This window comes from Mustelus asterias, chromosome 3, assembly GCF_964213995.1.
Source record: "Mustelus asterias chromosome 3, sMusAst1.hap1.1, whole genome shotgun sequence".
Lineage (NCBI taxonomy): Eukaryota > Metazoa > Chordata > Chondrichthyes > Carcharhiniformes > Triakidae > Mustelus > Mustelus asterias.
Window position 1 is genome coordinate 73,735,899 of NC_135803.1, and position 19,489 is coordinate 73,755,387.

At 56.8% G+C, this 19,489-nt stretch overlaps 1 protein-coding gene across 1 annotated transcript in view; it reads right to left on the reverse strand.

The window, feature by feature from the left end:
* Positions 1-19,489, reverse strand: part of LOC144491419 (LIM and senescent cell antigen-like-containing domain protein 2) — a 249,554-nt gene that overhangs the window by 191,440 nt on the left and 38,625 nt on the right. The window lies entirely within an intron of this gene.

Consider the following 19,489-nt stretch of genomic DNA (forward strand, 5'->3'; position numbering starts at 1 on the left):
CACTGAACACAGGTGAGGTCCCAGAAGATTGGAGGATAGCTAATGTGGTCCCGTTATTTAAGAAGGGTAGGAAGGATAACCTGGATAACCTGGTGAGCTTGACGTCCGTGGTGGGGAAGTTGTTGGAGAGGATTCTTAGAGATAGGATGTATGCGCATTTAGAAAGGAATAAACTCATTAACGATAGTCAGCATGGTTTTGTGAGAGAGAGGTGGAGTTTTTTGAAGAAGTGACTAGAATGGTTGACGAGGGAAGGGCCGTGGATGTCGTCTATATGGACTTTAGTAAAGCATTTGACAAAGTACCTCATGGTAGGTTGGTGCAAAAGGTTGGATTTCATGGGATCAAGGGGGAGGTGGCTAGATGGGTGGAGAACTGGCTTGGTCACAGAAGACAGAGGGTGGGAGTGGAAGGGTCTTTTTCCGGCTGGAGGCCTGTGACTAGTGGTGTGATGTGGAGATGGGCAGCACTCCGAAAGCTTATGGTATTTGCTACCAAATAAACCTGTTGGACTTTAACCTGGTGTTGAGACTTCTTACTAGTGATGTTCACAGTAAGAAGTTTAACAACACCAGGTTAAAGTCCAACAGGTTTATTTGGTAGCAAAAGCCACACAAAGATTTGTTAAACGTCTTACTGGGTTTACCCCAGTCCAACGCCGGCATCTCCACATCATGACTAGTGGTGTTCCGCAGGGCTCTGTATTGGGACCTCTGCAGTTTGTGATTTATATAAACGATTTGGAAGAAGGTGTAACTGGGATGACCAGTAAGTTTGCGGACGACACGAAATTAGCTGGACTTGCAGATAGTGAGGAACATTGTCAGAGGCTACAGATGGATATAGATAGGCTGGAAATTTGGGCAAAGAAATGGCAGATGGAGTTCAATCCAGATAAATGCGAAGTGATGCATTTTGGTAGAGCTAATGTAGGGGGGAGCTATACGATAAATGGCAGAACCATAAAGGGTATAGATACGTAGAGGGACCTGGGTGTGCAAGTCCACAGATCCTTGAAGGTGGCACGGTAGCACAGTGGTTAGCACTGCTGCTTCACAGCTCCAGGGACCTGGGTTCGATTCCCGGCTTGGGTCACTGTCTGTGTGGAGTTTGCACATTCTCCTCGTGTCTGCGTGGGTTTCCTCCGGGTGCTCCGGTTTCCTCCCACAGTCCAAAGATGTGTGGGTTAGGTTGATTGGCTATGCTAAAAAAAAAATTGCCCCTTAGTGTCCTAGGATGCGTGGATTAGCGGGTAAAATATGTAGGGATATGGGGGTAGGGCCTGGGTGGGATTGTGGTCGGTGCAGACTCGAATGGCCTCTTTCTGTACTGTAGGGTTTCTATGATTCTATGAAGGTGACGTCACAGGTGGAGAAGGTGGTGAATAAGGCATATGGCATGCTTGCCTTTATAGGACGGGGCATAGAGTATAAAAGTTGGGGTCTGATGTTGCAGGTGTATAGAACGTTGGTTCGGCCGCATTTGGAATACTGCGCCCAGTTCTGGTCGCCACACTACCAGAAGGACGTGGAGGCTTTAGAGAGAGTGCAGAGGAGGTTTACCAGGATGTTGCCTGGTATGGAGGGGCTTGGTTATGAGGAGAGATTGGGTAAATTGGGGTTGTTCTCACTGGAAAGACCGAGGATGAGGGGAGACCTAATAGAGGTGTATAAAATTATGAAAGGCATAGATAGGGTGAACGGTGGGAAGCTTTTTCCCAGGTGGGTGGTGACGTTCACGAGGGGTCATAGGTTCAAGGTGAGGGGGGGGAGGTTTAACACGGATATCAGAAGGACATATTTTACACAAAGGGTGGTGGGAGCCTGGAATGTGTTGCCGGGCAAGGTGGTGGAGGCGGACACACTGGGAACGTTTAAGACTTATCTAGACAGCCATATGACTATTTCCTCGGGTGGATGGAGCTATTACAAGGGGGCATAACTATAGGGTTCGTGGTGGGAGATACAGGACGGATATCAGAGGTAGGTTCTTTACGCAGAGAGTGGTTGGGGTGTGGAATGGACTGCCTGCAGTGATAGTGGAGTCAGACACTTTAGAAACATTTAAGCGGTTATTGGATAGGCACATGGAGCACACCAGGATGATAGGGAGTGGGATAGCTTGATCTTGGTTTCAGATAAAGCTCGGCACAACATCGTGGGCCGAAGGGCCTGTTCTGTGCTGTACTGTTCTATGTTCTATGTTCTATATGAACGGAGTGGGAATGGAGGGATACAAAAGAATGGTCTAGTTTGGACCAGGGAGCGGCGCGGGCTTGGAGGGCCGGAGGGCCTGTTCCTGCGCTGTATTGTTCTTTGTTTGTTCTTTGATTCTGCTACTGTCAGATCCATTTCTGAGTGAGGCACTGAATGACTTTATTTGCTAATCCGCTCCTCTTATAGTGTCTATTTACAGTCCGTGAGAGTGACTGTACTCTCAGACATTCCCACAGCAAGTCACAATCTCCAGTCTTCAACTGTATAGTTACCACTTAATATAGGGGGTGAATAGGCCTCAGCACCTGATGACCTGGTTTCCAGGCTGGCAAGGAATAGGACGAGGCCATTCGGCCCCTGGAGCCTGTTCCTTCATGGCTGTTATGAATTTTTGCTCAATTTCCTTATCTTTGTTCTGAAAACCCTCAATTCTCTGAGCTAACAAAAATCTATTCTCTTCTTGAAATCTGCAATTCACCCCCAGCATCGGCAGCACTTGAGGAGGAGAGAATGCTAGATTTCCACTCCCATTTGTGAGATGACTTATCCCTGAAATCTCCGTATGTCTGCGCGGGCTTCCTTCCACAGTCACAAAGATGTGTCGGTTTGGTGGATTGGTAAATGCGCGGGGTTACGGGGATAGGGTGATGGGGAGGGCCTGGGTGGGATGTTCTTTCAGCAAGTTGGTGCAGACTCGATGGACCGAATGGCCTCCTTCTGCACCGTAGGGATTGTATGACTTGAGGTTCGACAATCATTCAGCTGGGATTTTAAGGTTCCATCCCTTTGTCCTGAACTCCACAACCAGAGTTTCTCTACATCAATCCAATCAATTCCTTTAATCAGATTAATTCCTGAGTTTCCATTCCATTGGAAATCCAGGGAACCCAATTCCTGCAGTTTCTTTTTTAAATTCATTCCTGGGATGGGATCTTGGCTGGAATAGTCAGCATTTAGAACCGTCCGGAACATGGACCCACCTTCCTGACCTGCTGCACCCCAAGCTGAACTGCTCATGTCTAACCACATGCCGAGTCCTGTCCCTCTATCACTCTATCACCCCCTCGCCCCCCACCCACTAAAACTCTTCTTAAGACCTCTCTCTTTGACCAAGATCTCTTTGGCCATCTGATCTAATATCTCCTTCTGTGGTTCGGTGTCAGACTGTTTTATAATACGCCTGGGATGAATCTTTGATGTTTCATTGTGGTAAAGGCACTGTATAAATATACATTTTTGGTGTAATTATGGTGTAGGTGAACCCACAGTGCTGTTAGGGTGGGAGTTCTGAGATTTTGTCCCAGCGACAGTGAAGGCACGGTGATATATTTCCACATCAGGACCAGAACCAGGACCAGCGCACGGGCGCGCGCACACACACACACACACACACACACACACACACCACACCACATCAATACACACGCAACACCAACTTGCACACACATCTCACACACAATCCACAAGGACACACACGCCACACCACACCGACACAAACACACAGACATACGCACAGGCACACACACACCACATTGACACTGACACACACACACAGGCACACAGACCAAAATCCCCAGTACAGACATCAAGTTACACTGATTTGGGTATTTCTGATTTTGGAAGAATCCACCAATGAGGCAAAAGCACTAAAAACGGCCCATTGAAAAACTCCTGGCGCAAAAACTTAATACAGGCAGAGCGGGGCAGAGTGAGGGGCGGAGGGGGGCAGAGTGAGGGGCGGAGGGGGGCAGAGTGAGGGGCGGAGGGGGGCAGAGTGAGGGGCGGAGGGGGGCAGAGTGAGGGGCGGAGGGGGCAGAGTGAGGGGCGGAGGGGGCAGAGTGAGGGGCGGAGGGGGGCAGAGTGAGGGGCGGAGGGGGGCAGAGTGAGGGGCGGAGGGGGGCAGAGTGAGGGGCGGAGGGGGGCAGAGTGAGGGGCGGAGGGGGGCAGAGTGAGGGGCGGAGGGGGGCAGAGTGAGGGGAGGGGGGCAGAGTGAGGGGCGGAGGGGGGCAGAGTGAGGGGCGGAGGGGGCAGAGTGAGGGGCGGAGGGGGCAGAGTGAGGGGCGGAGGGGGGCAGAGTGAGGGGCGGAGGGGGCAGAGTGAGGGGCGGAGGGGGGCAGAGTGAGGGGCGGAGGGGGGCAGAGTGAGGGGCGGAGGGGGGCAGAGTGAGGGGCGGAGGGGGCAGAGTGAGGGGCGGAGGGGGGCAGAGTGAGGGGCGGAGGGGGGCAGAGTGAGGGGCGGAGGGGGCAGAGTGAGGGGCGGAGGGGGGCAGAGTGAGGGGCGGAGGGGGGCAGAGTGAGGGGCGGAGGGGGGCAGAGTGAGGGGCGGAGGGGGGCAGAGTGAGGGGCGGAGGGAGGCGGAGGGGGGCAGAGTGAGGGGCGGAGGGGGGCAGAGTGAGGGGCGGAGGGGGGCAGAGTGAGGGGCGGAGGGGGGCAGAGTGAGGGGCGGAGGGGGCAGAGTGAGGGGCGGAGGGGGGCAGAGTGAGGGGCGGAGGGGGGCGGAGGGGGGCAGAGTGAGGGGCGGAGGGGGCAGAGTGAGGGGCGGAGGGGGGCAGAGTGAGGGGCGGAGGGGGGCAGAGTGAGGGGCGGAGGGGGGCAGAGTGAGGGGCGGAGGGGGCAGAGTGAGGGGCGGAGGGGGCAGAGTGAGGGGCGGAGGGGGGCAGAGTGAGGGGCGGAGGGGGGCAGAGTGAGGGGCGGAGGGGGCAGAGTGAGGGGCGGAGGGGGCAGAGTGAGGGGCGGAGGGGGGCAGAGTGAGGGGCGGAGGGGGGCAGAGTGGGGGCGGAGGGGGGCAGAGTGAGGGGCGGAGGGGGGCAGAGTGAGGGCGGAGGGGGCAGAGTGAGGGGCGGAGGGGGCAGAGTGAGGGGCGGAGGGGGGCAGAGTGAGGGGCGGAGGGGGGCAGAGTGAGGGGCGGAGGGGGGCAGAGTGAGGGGCGGAGGGGGGCAGAGTGAGGGGCGGAGGGGGGCAGAGTGAGGGGCGGAGGGGGGCAGAGTGAGGGGCGGAGGGGGCAGAGTGAGGGGCGGAGGGGGCAGAGTGAGGGGCGGAGGGGGCAGAGTGAGGGGCGGAGGGGGCAGAGTGAGGGGCGGAGGGGGCAGAGTGAGGGGCGGAGGGGGCAGAGTGAGGGGCGGAGGGGGCAGAGTGAGGGGCGGAAGGGGGCAGAGTGAGGGGCGGAGGGGGCAGAGTGAGGGGCGGAGGGGGCAGAGTGAGGGGCGGAGGGGGCAGAGTGAGGGGCGGAGGGGGGCAGAGTGAGGGGCGGAGGGGGCAGAGTGAGGGGCGGAGGGGGGCAGAGTGAGGGGCGGAGGGGGGCAGAGTGAGGGGCGGAGGGGGGCAGAGTGAGGGGCGGAGGGGGGCAGAGTGAGGGGCGGAGGGGGCAGAGTGAGGGGCGGAGGGGGGCAGAGTGAGGGGCGGAGGGGGCAGAGTGAGGGGCGGAGGGGGGCAGAGTGAGGGGCGGAGGGGGCAGAGTGAGGGGCGGAGGGGGGCAGAGTGAGGGGCGGAGGGGGGCAGAGTGAGGGGCGGAGGGGGGCAGAGTGAGGGGCGGAGGGGGGCAGAGTGAGGGGCGGAGGGGGCAGAGTGAGGGGCGGAGGGGGCAGAGTGAGGGGCGGAGGGGGCAGAGTGAGGGGCGGAGGGGGCAGAGTGAGGGGCGGAGGGGGCAGAGTGAGGGGCGGAGGGGGGCAGAGTGAGGGGCGGAGGGGGACAGAGTGAGGGGCGGAGGGGGGGAGAGTCAGGGGCGGAGGGGGCAGAGTGAGGGGCGGAGGGGGGCAGAGTGAGGGGCGGAGGGGGGCAGAGTGAGGGGCGGAGGGGGGCAGAGTGAGGGGCGGAGGGGGGCAGAGTGAGGGGCGGAGGGGGGCAGAGTGAGGGGCGGAGGGGGGCAGAGTGAGGGGCGGAGGGGGGCAGAGTGAGGGGCGGAGGGGGCAGAGTGAGGGGCGGAGGGGGGCAGAGTGAGGGGCGGAGGGGGGCAGAGTGAGGGGCGGAGGGGGCAGAGTGAGGGGCGGAGGGGGGCAGAGTGAGGGGCGGAGGGGGGCAGAGTGAGGGCGGAGGGGGCAGAGTGAGGGGCGGAGGGGGGCAGAGTGAGGGGCGGAGGGGGGCAGAGTGAGGGGCGGAGGGGGCAGAGTGAGGGGCGGAGGGGGGCAGAGTGAGGGGCGGAGGGGGCAGAGTCAGGGGCGGAGGGGGCAGAGTCAGGGGCGGAGGGGGCAGAGTCAGGGGCGGAGGGGGGCAGAGTCAGGGGCGGAGGGGGGCAGAGTCAGGGCGGAGGGGGGCAGAGTCAGGGGCGGAGGGGGCAGAGTCAGGGGCGGAGGGGGGCAGAGTCAGGGGCGGAGGGGGGCAGAGGCAGGGGCGGAGGGGGGCAGAGGCAGGGGCGGAGGGGGGCAGAGGCAGGGGCGGAGGGGGGCAGAGGCAGGGGCGGAGCGGGGCAGAGGCAGGGGAGCGGGGCAGAGGCAGGGGAGCGGGGCAGAGGCAGGGGAGCGGGGCAGAGGCAGGGGAGCGGGGCAGAGGCAGGGGAGCGGGGCAGAGTCAGGGGAGCGGGGCAGAGTCAGGGGAGCGGGCAGAGTCAGGGGAGCGGGGCAGAGTCAGGGGAGCGGGGCAGAGTCAGGGGAGCGGGGCAGAGTCAGGGGAGCGGGGCAGAGTCAGGGGAGCGGGGCAGAGTCAGGGGAGCGGGGCAGAGTCAGGGGAGCGGGGCAGAGTCAGGGGAGCGGGGCAGAGTCAGGGGAGCGGGGCAGAGTCAGGGGAGCGGGGCAGAGTCAGGGGAGCGGGGCAGAGTCAGGGGAGCGGGGCAGAGTCAGGGGAGCGGGGCAGAGTCAGGGGAGCGGGGCAGAGTCAGGGGAGCGGGGCAGAGTCAGGGGAGCGGGGCAGAGTCAGGGGAGCGGGGCAGAGTCAGGGGAGCGGGGCAGAGTCAGGGGAGCGGGGCAGAGTCAGGGGAGCGGGGCAGAGTCAGGGGAGCGGGGCAGAGTCAGGGGAGCGGGGCAGAGTCAGGGGAGCGGGGCAGAGTCAGGGGAGCGGGGCAGAGTCAGGGGAGCGGGGCAGAGTCAGGGGAGCGGGGCAGAGTCAGGGGAGCGGGGCAGAGTCAGGGGAGCGGGGCAGAGTCAGGGGAGCGGGGCAGAGTCAGGGGAGCGGGGCAGAGTCAGGGGAGCGGGGCAGAGTCAGGGGAGCGGGGCAGAGTCAGGGGAGCGGGGCAGAGTCAGGGGAGCGGGGCAGAGTCAGGGGAGCGGGGCAGAGTCAGGGGAGCGGGGCAGAGTCAGGGGAGCGGGGCAGAGTCAGGGGAGCGGGGCAGAGTCAGGGGAGCGGGGCAGAGTCAGGGGAGCGGGGCAGAGTCAGGGGAGCGGGGCAGAGTCAGGGGAGCGGGGCAGAGTCAGGGGAGCGGGGCAGAGTCAGGGGAGCGGGGCAGAGTCAGGGGAGCGGGGCAGAGTCAGGGGAGCGGGGCAGAGTCAGGGGAGCGGGGCAGAGTCAGGGGAGCGGGGCAGAGTCAGGGGAGCGGGGCAGAGTCAGGGGAGCGGGGCAGAGTCAGGGGAGCGGGGCAGAGTCAGGGGAGCGGGGCAGAGTCAGGGGAGCGGGGCAGAGTCAGGGGAGCGGGGCAGAGTCAGGGGAGCGGGGCAGAGTCAGGGGAGCGGGGCAGAGTCAGGGGAGCGGGGCAGAGTCAGGGGAGCGGGGCAGAGTCAGGGGAGCGGGGCAGAGTCAGGGGAGCGGGGCAGAGTCAGGGGAGCGGGGCAGAGTCAGGGGAGCGGGGCAGAGTCAGGGGAGCGGGGCAGAGTCAGGGGAGCGGGGCAGAGTCAGGGGAGCGGGGCAGAGTCAGGGGAGCGGGGCAGAGTCAGGGGAGCGGGGCAGAGTCAGGGGAGCGGGGCAGAGTCAGGGGAGCGGGGCAGAGTCAGGGGAGCGGGGCAGAGTCAGGGGAGCGGGGCAGAGTCAGGGGAGCGGGGCAGAGTCAGGGGAGCGGGGCAGAGTCAGGGGAGCGGGGCAGAGTCAGGGGAGCAAGGCCAGGGCTTTGAGGGGTGGTCTTGGAGGGGTTGAAGGCCGTCCAGTTCATGTAGCTCAGTTATCAGATTGAATAATCAATCCCCATTCATTCACTGTCTCTAAAAACAAAACAAAGCATCAGTAAATACACAAAGCACGAGGGATGGAGAGTGACTGGTCCAAATGGTCAGACTGGGCAAGTTCTGTCTCTGTATTTTGCCCTGAAACTGCCAGCAGCTGAAACAAACTCTTCCTGTCCTGTTCTGTGAGCAAACATTTTGTTGCCCTTTCACAAACTGACTGAGCTGTCAGGCAGCACCTACCCTGGTCTCGCACTCCTGGACTGAGTCCTGTTCTGCCACTGCTCCAGCACTCCGCTGTTACGCTCATATCGACGCCGATATAGTTGGGATGAAGCCAGCTCCCGAAGCCTGACGGCAGCCATGTCTACACGGTCGGCCGGGACAGTGCTGCTGGGGTTCGATGAGGGCAATGGGTGGGGACGTGCTGGAGGACAATACAAAGGAGGCCCAGCCAGCACGGCCTGTTCAGAGCGGGCACTGAGTCAGCCTTCCTGATCTGTTCCTGCAGCCTGTTGCAGGGTCAAAGCCTCACACACACACAAGCCAAATTCAGGGCCTAACCGGCCAAATCCCCCAGCCCAGCACAGATTCAAACACTGGACAGGCTCTCAATAATATGAGGTTAAAGGCTGGAAGGACTGTCGTGTATCCTTTATATCGTCTTCCTGACAGGAATGGCACAATTCCTGGAGTCAGGCACAGAACCATGGGGGAGGGGGAGTCAATAATGAAAGACAACAGGATGAGGAGGAAGGTAACGAGGGGGGATATCCTGCTAATCCCATACACACGCTTGGCTCTGTCCTCCCAGGAATGCTAGCATTTATCCAAACCTTTCCCACTGTTCGGACAGTACACTCAGGAGTGGGTCACATTGCAGCAGAATTCCATCACGACTTTTCCCTCCAACAACTGTCTGGAAATTCCAGGTTCAGACAGGGATAATTTTCAGGTGGATGGTTAGAAACAGGCAATCCACAGTGCGGAAAATTACTCATTGGTTATATCTGACCATTCCACAACCCTCGCCCAGTGACCACATTCCAGCAGCAACGGGTCTGGATGGGAGATGCACTCACATTGCAGGGCCGTGGCACGCCGCACTCTGCTGCGGGGAGGCGCCGAGGCGCCCGCACTCCGCCGCGGGGAGGCGCCGAGGCGCCCGCACTCCGCCGTGGGGCGGGGCCGAGGCGCCCCGCACTCCGCCGCGGGGAGGCGCCGAGGCGCCCGCACTCCGCCGCGGGGAGGGGCCGAGGCGCCCGCACTCCGCCGAGGGGCGGGGCCGAGGCACCCGCACTCCGCCGCGGGGAGGTGCCGAGGCGCCCGCACTCCGCCGCGGGGAGGGGCCGAGGCTCCCGCACTCCGCCGCGGGGAGGCGCCGAGGCGCCCGCACTCCGCCGCGGGGCGGGACCGAGGCACCCGCACTCCGCCGCGGGGAGGCGCCGAGGCGCCCGCACTCCGCCGCGGGGAGGGGCCGAGGCGCCCGCACTCTGCCGCGGGGTGGCGCCGAGGCGCCCGCACTCCGCCGCGGGGAGGCGCCGAGGCGCCCGCACTCCGCCGCGGGGCGGGGCCGAGGCGCCCGCACTCCGCCGCGGGGAGGCGGGGAGGAGCCGAGGCACCCGCACTCCGCCGCGGGGAGGCGCCGAGGCGCCTGCACTCCGCCGCGGGGCGGGGCCCTGGCGCCCGCACTCCGCCGCGGGGAGGCGCCGAGGCGCCCGCACTCCACCGCGGGGCGGGGCCGAGGCGCCCGCACTCCGCCGCGGGGAGGCGCCCGCACTCCGCCGCGGGGCGGGGCCGAGGCGCCCGCACTCCGCAGCGGGGAGGCGCCGAGGCGCCCCGCACTCCGCCGCGGGGAGGCGCCGAGGCGCCCGCACTCTGCCGCGGGGGGGCGCCGAGGCGCCCGCACTCCGCCGCGGGGCCGAGGCGCCCGCACTCCGCCGCGGGGCGCGGCCGAGGCGCCCGCACTCCGCCGCGGGGCGGGGCCGAGGCGCCCGCACTCCGCCGCGGAGGGGCGCCGAGGCACCCGCACTCCGCCGCGGGGCGGGGCCGAGGCGGCCCGCACTCCGCCACGGGGAGGCGCCGAGGCGCCCGCACTCCACCGCGGGGAGGCGCCGAGGCGGCCCGCACTCCGACGCGGGGAGGCGCCGAGGCGCCCGCACTCTGCCACACTGCGGAACTGACGCACACACACATTAACACTGAAACACTCTCAGTCTATCGCTTTAACATTGACAAACTCAGACTGATAGTGATACACTCACAGTCCATCACATTAACACTGGCACACACTCACACTGGGGGGCACACACTCACACTAGCACTGACGCACGCAACACATCACACTAACACTAACAACACATCACACTAACACTGACACACACAGTCCATCAACTCACACTGACACACTCACATTCCATCACACTGACACACACTAACAGTAGCACTGACCCACACAACACATTACACGAACACTTAGACACACTCTCACACAGCCCATAACATTAAAACACTGACAGACAGCCCATCACACTAACACTGACATACACTCAGATTAAAACACTGACACACACAGTTCATCACATTCACACTGACAGACACACCTTCCATTCTACTTTGGTTAGGGGTGGAGGGCGTGCGGGGGGGGGGGGGGGGGGCGGTTGGTGATGGCCTAGTTGTATTATCACTTAAAGAAACTCAGCTAATATTCTGGGGATGCGGATTCAAATCTGGTAGATGATAGAATTTGAATTCAATAAAAGAAATCTGGAATTAATAAGCTACTAATGACCAGAAAATCATTATTGTCAGAAAACCCCATCTGGTTTACTAATGTCCTTTAGGGAAGGAAATCTGCCATCCTTACCTGGTCTGGCCGACATGTGACTCCAAATACAGAGCAAAGTGGGTGACTCTCAACAGCCCTCGGGCAACGAGGGATAGGCAATAAACGCTGATCAGCCAGCGACGCCCAGGTCCCACGAATTAATTAAAAAACTAACACTGACACACACACAGCCCGTCACACTAACACTGACACACACACAGCCCGTCACACGAACACTGACACACACACACAGCCCATCACACAAACACTGACACACACACACAGCCCATCACACAAACACTGACACACACACAGCCCATCACACTAACACTGACACACACACACAGCCCATCAGATTAACACCAACACACACACAGCCCGTCACACTAACACTGACACACACACAGCCCGTCACACTAACACTGACACACACAGTCCATCACACTAACACTGATACACACACAGCCCATCACACTAACACCAACACACACACAGCCCGTCACACTAACACTGACACACACACAGCCCGTCACACTAACACTGACACACACACAGCCCGCCACACTAACACTGACACACACAGTCCATCACACTAACACTGATACACACACAGCCCGTCACACTAACACTGACACACACAGTCCATCACACTAACACTGACACACACACAGCCCGTCACACTAACAGTGACACACACACAGCCCATCACACTAACACTGACACATACACACAGCCCATCACACAAACACTGACACACACACACAGCCCATCACACAAACACTGACACACACACAGCCCATCACACAAACACTGACACACACACACAGTCCATCACACTAACACACAGACAGCAAATCACACTAACAATGAAACACACAGCCCATCACACTAACAATGACACACACACAGCCCATCACACAAACACGGACAAACACACAGCCCACCACAAAAACACTGACACACACACAGTCGATCACACTAACACACAGACAGCCCATCACACTAACAGTGAAACACACAGCCCATCACACTAACACTGACACACACACAGCCCATCACACAAACACTGACACACACACAGCCCATCACACAAACACTGACACACACACAGCCCATCACACTAACACTGACACACACACAGCCCATCACATTAACACCAACACACAGACAGCTCATCACACTAACACTGACACACACACAGCCCATCACACTAACACTGACACACAGACAGCTCATCACACTAACACTGACACACACACAGCCCATCACACAAACACTGACACACAGACAGCCCATCACACTAACACTGACACACACACAGCCCATCACACTAACACTGACACACACACAGCCCATCACACTAACAATGACACACACACACAGCCCATCACACTAACACTGACACACACAGCCCATCACACTAACACTGACACACACACAGCCCATCACACTAACACTGACACACACACAGCCCATCACACAAACACGGACAAACACACAGTCCACCACAAAAACACTGACACACACACAGTCAATCACACTAACACTGACACACACACAGCCCATCACACTAACACTGACACACACACAGCCCATCACACAAACACGGACAAACACACAGCCCACCACAAAAACACTGACACACACACAGTCGATCACACTAACACACAGACAGCCCATCACACTAACACTGACACACACACAGCCCATCACACTAACACTGACACACACACAGCCCATCACACTAACAATGACACACACACACAGCCCATCACACTAACACTGACACACACACAGCCCATCACACTAACACTGACACACACACAGACCATCACACTAACAATGACACACACACACAGCACATCACACTAACACTGACACACACACAGCCCATCACACTAACACTGACACACACACAGCCCATCACACTAACACTGACACACAGACAGTCCATCACACTAACAATGACACACACACTGCCCATCACACTAACACTGACACACAGACAGTCCATCACACTAACACTAACACACACACAGCCCATCACACTAACACTGACACACACACAGCCCATCAAACTAACAATGACACACACACACAGCCCATCACACTAACACTGACACACACAGTCCATCACACTAACACTGACACACACAGCCCATCACACTAACACTGACACACACACAGCTCATCACACTAACACTGACACACAGACAGTCCATCACACTAACACTGACACACACACAGCCCGTCACACTAACACTGACACACAGACAGTCCATCACACTAACACTGGCACACACACAGTCCATCACACTAACAATGACACACACACACAGCCCATCACACTAACACTGACACACACACACAGCCCATCACACTAACAATGACACACACACACAGTCCATCACACTAACACTGATACACACACACAGCCCATCACACTAACACTGACACACACACACAGTCCATCACACTAACACTGATACACACACAGCCTGTCACACTAACACAGATACACACAGACAGCCCATCATACTAACACTGACACACACACAGCCCATCGCACTAACACTGATACACACACACAGCCCATCACACTAACACTGGCACACACACAGCCCATCACACTAACACTGACACACACACAGCCCATCACACTAACGCTGGCACACACACAGCCCATCACACTAACACTGACACACACGCAGCCCATCACCCTAACACTGACACACACACACAGCCCATCACACTAACACTGACACACAGACAGCCTATCACACTAACACCGACACACACACACAGCCCATCACACTAACACTGACACACACACAGCCCATCACACTAACACTGACACACACACAGCCCATCACACTAACACTGACACACACACAGCCCATCACACTAACACCGACACACACACACAGCCCATCACACTAACACTGACACACACACACAGCCCATCACACTAACACTGACACACACACAGCCCATCACACGAACACTGACACACACACAGCCCATCACACTTACACTGACACACACACAGCTCATCACACTAACACTGACACACACACAGGCCATCACACTGACACTGACACACACACAGCCCATCACACTAACACTGACACACACGCACAGCCCGTCACACTAACACTGACACACACACAGCCCGTCACACTAACACTGACAGACAGCCCATCACACTAACACCGACACACACACGCAGTCCATCACACTAACAATGACACACACACACACACACAGCCCATCACACTAACACTGACAGAGACACACAGCCCATCACACTAACAATGACACACACACACACACAGCCCATCACACTAACACTGACACACACACAGCCCATCACACTAACACTGACACACACACAGCCCATCACACTAACACCGACACACACACACAGTCCATCACACTAACACTGACAGACACACACAGCCCATCACACTAACAATGGCACACACACACACAGCCCATCACACTAACACTGACACACACACAGCCCATCACACTAACACTGACACACAGACAGCCCATCGCACGAACACTGACACACACACAGCCCATCACACTAACACTGACACACAGACAGCCCATCACACTAACACTGACACACAGACAGCCCATCACACTAACACTGACACACACACAGCCCATCACACTAACACTGACACACAAACATCCCATCACACTAACAATGACACACACACACAGCCCATCACACTAACACTGACACACACAGCCCATCACACTAACAATGACACACACACACAGCCCATCACACTAACACTGACACACACAGCCCATCACACTAACACTGACACACAGACAGTCCATCACACTGACAATGACACACACACTGCCCATCACACTAACACTGACACACAGACAGTCCATCACACTAACACTGACACACACACAGCCCATCACACTAACACTGACACACACACAGCCCATCACACTAACAATGACACACACACACAGCACATCACACTAACACTGACACACACACAGCCCATCACACTAACACTGACATACACACAGCCCATCACACTAACACTGACACACAGACAGTCCATCACACTAACAATGACACACACACTGCCCATCACACTAACACTGACACACAGACAGTCCATCACACTAACACTGACACACACACAGCCCATCACACTAACACTGACACACACACAGCCCATCACACTAACAATGACACACACACACAGCCCATCACACTCACACTGACACACACAGTCCATCACACTAACACTGACACACACAGCCCGTCACACGAACACTGACACACACACAGCCCATTACACTAACACTGACACACAGACAGTCCATCACACTAACACTGGCACACACACAGTCCATCACACTAACAATGACACACACACACAGCCCATCACACTTACACTGACACACACACACAGCCCATCACACTAACACTGACACACACACACAGTCCATCACACTAACACTGATACACACACAGCCTGTCACACTAACACTGATACACACAGACAGCCCATCATACTAACACTGACACACACACAGCCCATCGCACTAACACTGATACACACACACAGCCCATCACACTAACACTGGCACACACACAGCCCATCACACTAACACTGACACACACACAGCCCATCACACTAACGCTGGCACACACACAGCCCATCACACTAACACTGACACACACACAGCCCATCACACTAACACTGACACACACACACAGCCCATCACACTAACACTGACACACAGACAGCCCATCACACTAACACCGACACACACACACAGCCCATCACACTAACACTGACACACACACAGCCCATCACACTAACACAGACACACACACAGCCCATCACACTAACACTGACACACACACAGCCCATCACACTAACACTGACACACACACAGCCCATCACACTAACACTGACACACACACAGCCCATCACACTAACACTGACACACACACAGCCCATCACACTGACACTGACACACACACAGCCCATCACACTAACACTGACACACACGCACAGCCCGTCACACTAACACTGACACACACACAGCCCGTCACACTAACACTGACAGACAGCCCATCACACTAACACCGACACACACAGGCAGTCCATCACACTAACAATGACACACACACACACAGCCCATCACACTAACACTGACAGACACACACAGCCCATCACACTAACAATGACACACACACACACAGCCCATCACACTAACACTGACACACACACAGCCCATCACACTAACACCGACACACACACACAGCCCATCACACTAACACTGACAGACACACACAGCCCATCACACTAACAATGGCACACACACACACAGCCCATCACACTAACACTGACAGACACACACAGCCCATCACACTAACAATGACACACACACACACAGCCCATCACACTAACACTGACACACACACAGCCCATCACACTAACACCGACACACACACACAGCCCATCACACTAACACTGACAGACACACACAGCCCATCACACTAACAATGGCACACACACACACAGCCCATCACACTAACACTGACACACAGACAGCCCATCACACTAACACTGACAGACACACAGCCCATCACACTAACACTGACACACACACAGCCCATCACACTAACACTGACACGCAGACAGCCCATCACACTAACACTGACACACACACAGCCCATCACACTAACACTGACACACACACAGCCCATCACACAACACTGACACACACACAGCCCATCACACAAACACTGACACACACACAGTCAATCACACTAACACACAGACAGCCCATCACACTAACACTGACACACACACACAGCCCATCACACTAACACTGACACACACACAGCCCATCACACAAACACTGACACACACACAGCCCATCACACAAACACTGACACACACACAGCCCATCACACTAACACACAGACAGCCCATCACACTAACAATGAAACACACAGCCCATCACACTAACACTGACACACACACAGTCCATCACACTAACACTGACACACACAGTCCGTCACACTAACACTAACACACACAGACAGCCCATCACACTATCACTGACACACACACAGTCCATCACACAACACTGACACACACACAGCCCATCACATTAACACACAGACAGCCCATAACACTAACAATGAAACACACAGCCCATCACACTAACACTGACACACACACAGTCCATCACACGAACACTGACACACACAGTCCATCACACTAACACACACAGACAGCCCATCACACTAACACTGACACACACACCGTCCATCACACTAACACTGACACACACAGTCCATCACACTAACACTGACACACACACAGTCCATCACACTAACACTGACACACAGACAGCCCATCACACTAACACTGACACACACACAGCCCATCACACTAACACTGACACACAGACAGCCCATCGCACTAACACTGACACACACACAGCCCATCACACTAACACTGACACACAGACAGCCCATCACACTAACACTGACACACAGACAGCCCATCACACTAACACTGACACACACACAGCCCATCACACTCACACTGACACACACACAGCCCATCACACTCACACTGACACACACACACAGCCCATCACACTAACACTGACACACACAGTCCATCACACTAACACTGACACACACACAGCCCATCACACTAACACAGACACACACACAGCCCATCACACAAACACTGACACACACACAGCCCATCACACAAACACTGACACACACACAGCCCATTACACTAACACACAGACAGCCCATCACACTAACAATGAAACACACAGCCCATCACACTAACACTGACACACACACAGTCCATCACACTAACACTGACACACACAGTCCATCACACTAACACTGACACACACAGACAGCCCATCACACTAACACTGACACACACACAGCCCATCACACTAATACTGACACACACACAGCCCATCACACAAACACACACACAGCCCATCACACTAACAATGAAACACACAGCCCATCACACTAACACTGACACACACACAGTCCATCACACTAACACTGACACACACAGTCCATCACACTAACACTGACACACACAGACAGCCAATCACACTAACACTGACACACACACAGTCCATCACACTAACACTGACACACACACAGCCCATCACATTAACACCAACACACAGACAGCCCATCACACTAACAATAGAACACACACAGCCCTTCACACTAACACTGACACACACACAGCCCATCACACTAACACTGACACACACACAGCCCATCACACTAACACTGACACACACACAGCCCATCACATTAACACCGACACACACACACAGCCCATCACACTAACACTGACACACACACAGCCCATCACACTAACACTGACACACACACAGCCCATCACACTAACACTGACACACAGACAGCCCATCACACTAACACTGACACACACACAGCCCATCACACTAACACTGACACACACACAGCCCATCACACTAACACTGACACACACACAGCCCATCACACTCACACTGACACACACAGAGCCCATCACACTAACAATGACACACACACACAGCCCATCACACTAACACTGACACACACAGCCCATCACACTAACACTGACACACAGACAGTCCATCACACTAACAATGACACACACACTGCCCATCACACTAACACTGACACACACACAGCCCATCACACTAACACTGACACACACAGTCCATCACACTAACACTGACACACACACAGCCCATCACACTAACACTGACACACACAGCCCATCACACTAACACTGACACACAGACAGTCCATCACACTAACACTGACACACACACAGCCCATCACACTAACACTGACACACACACAGCCCATCACACTAACACTGACACACACAGTCCATCACACTAACACTGACACACACAGCCCATCACACTAACACTGACACACACACAGCCCATCACACTAACACTGACACACAGACAGTCCATCACACTAACACTGACACACACAGCCCATCACACTAACACTGACACACACACAGCTCATCACACTAACACTGACACACAGACAGTCCATCACACTCACACTGACACACACACAGCCCATCACACGAACACTGACACACAGACAGTCCATCACACTAACACTGGCACACACAGACAGCCCATCACACTAACACTGACACACACACACAGTCCATCACACTAACAATGACACACACACACAGCCCATCACACTAACAATGACACACACACACAGCCCATCACACTAACACTGACACACACACACAGTCCATCACACTAACACTGATACACACACAGCCCATCACACTAACACTGATACACACAGACAGCCCATCATAC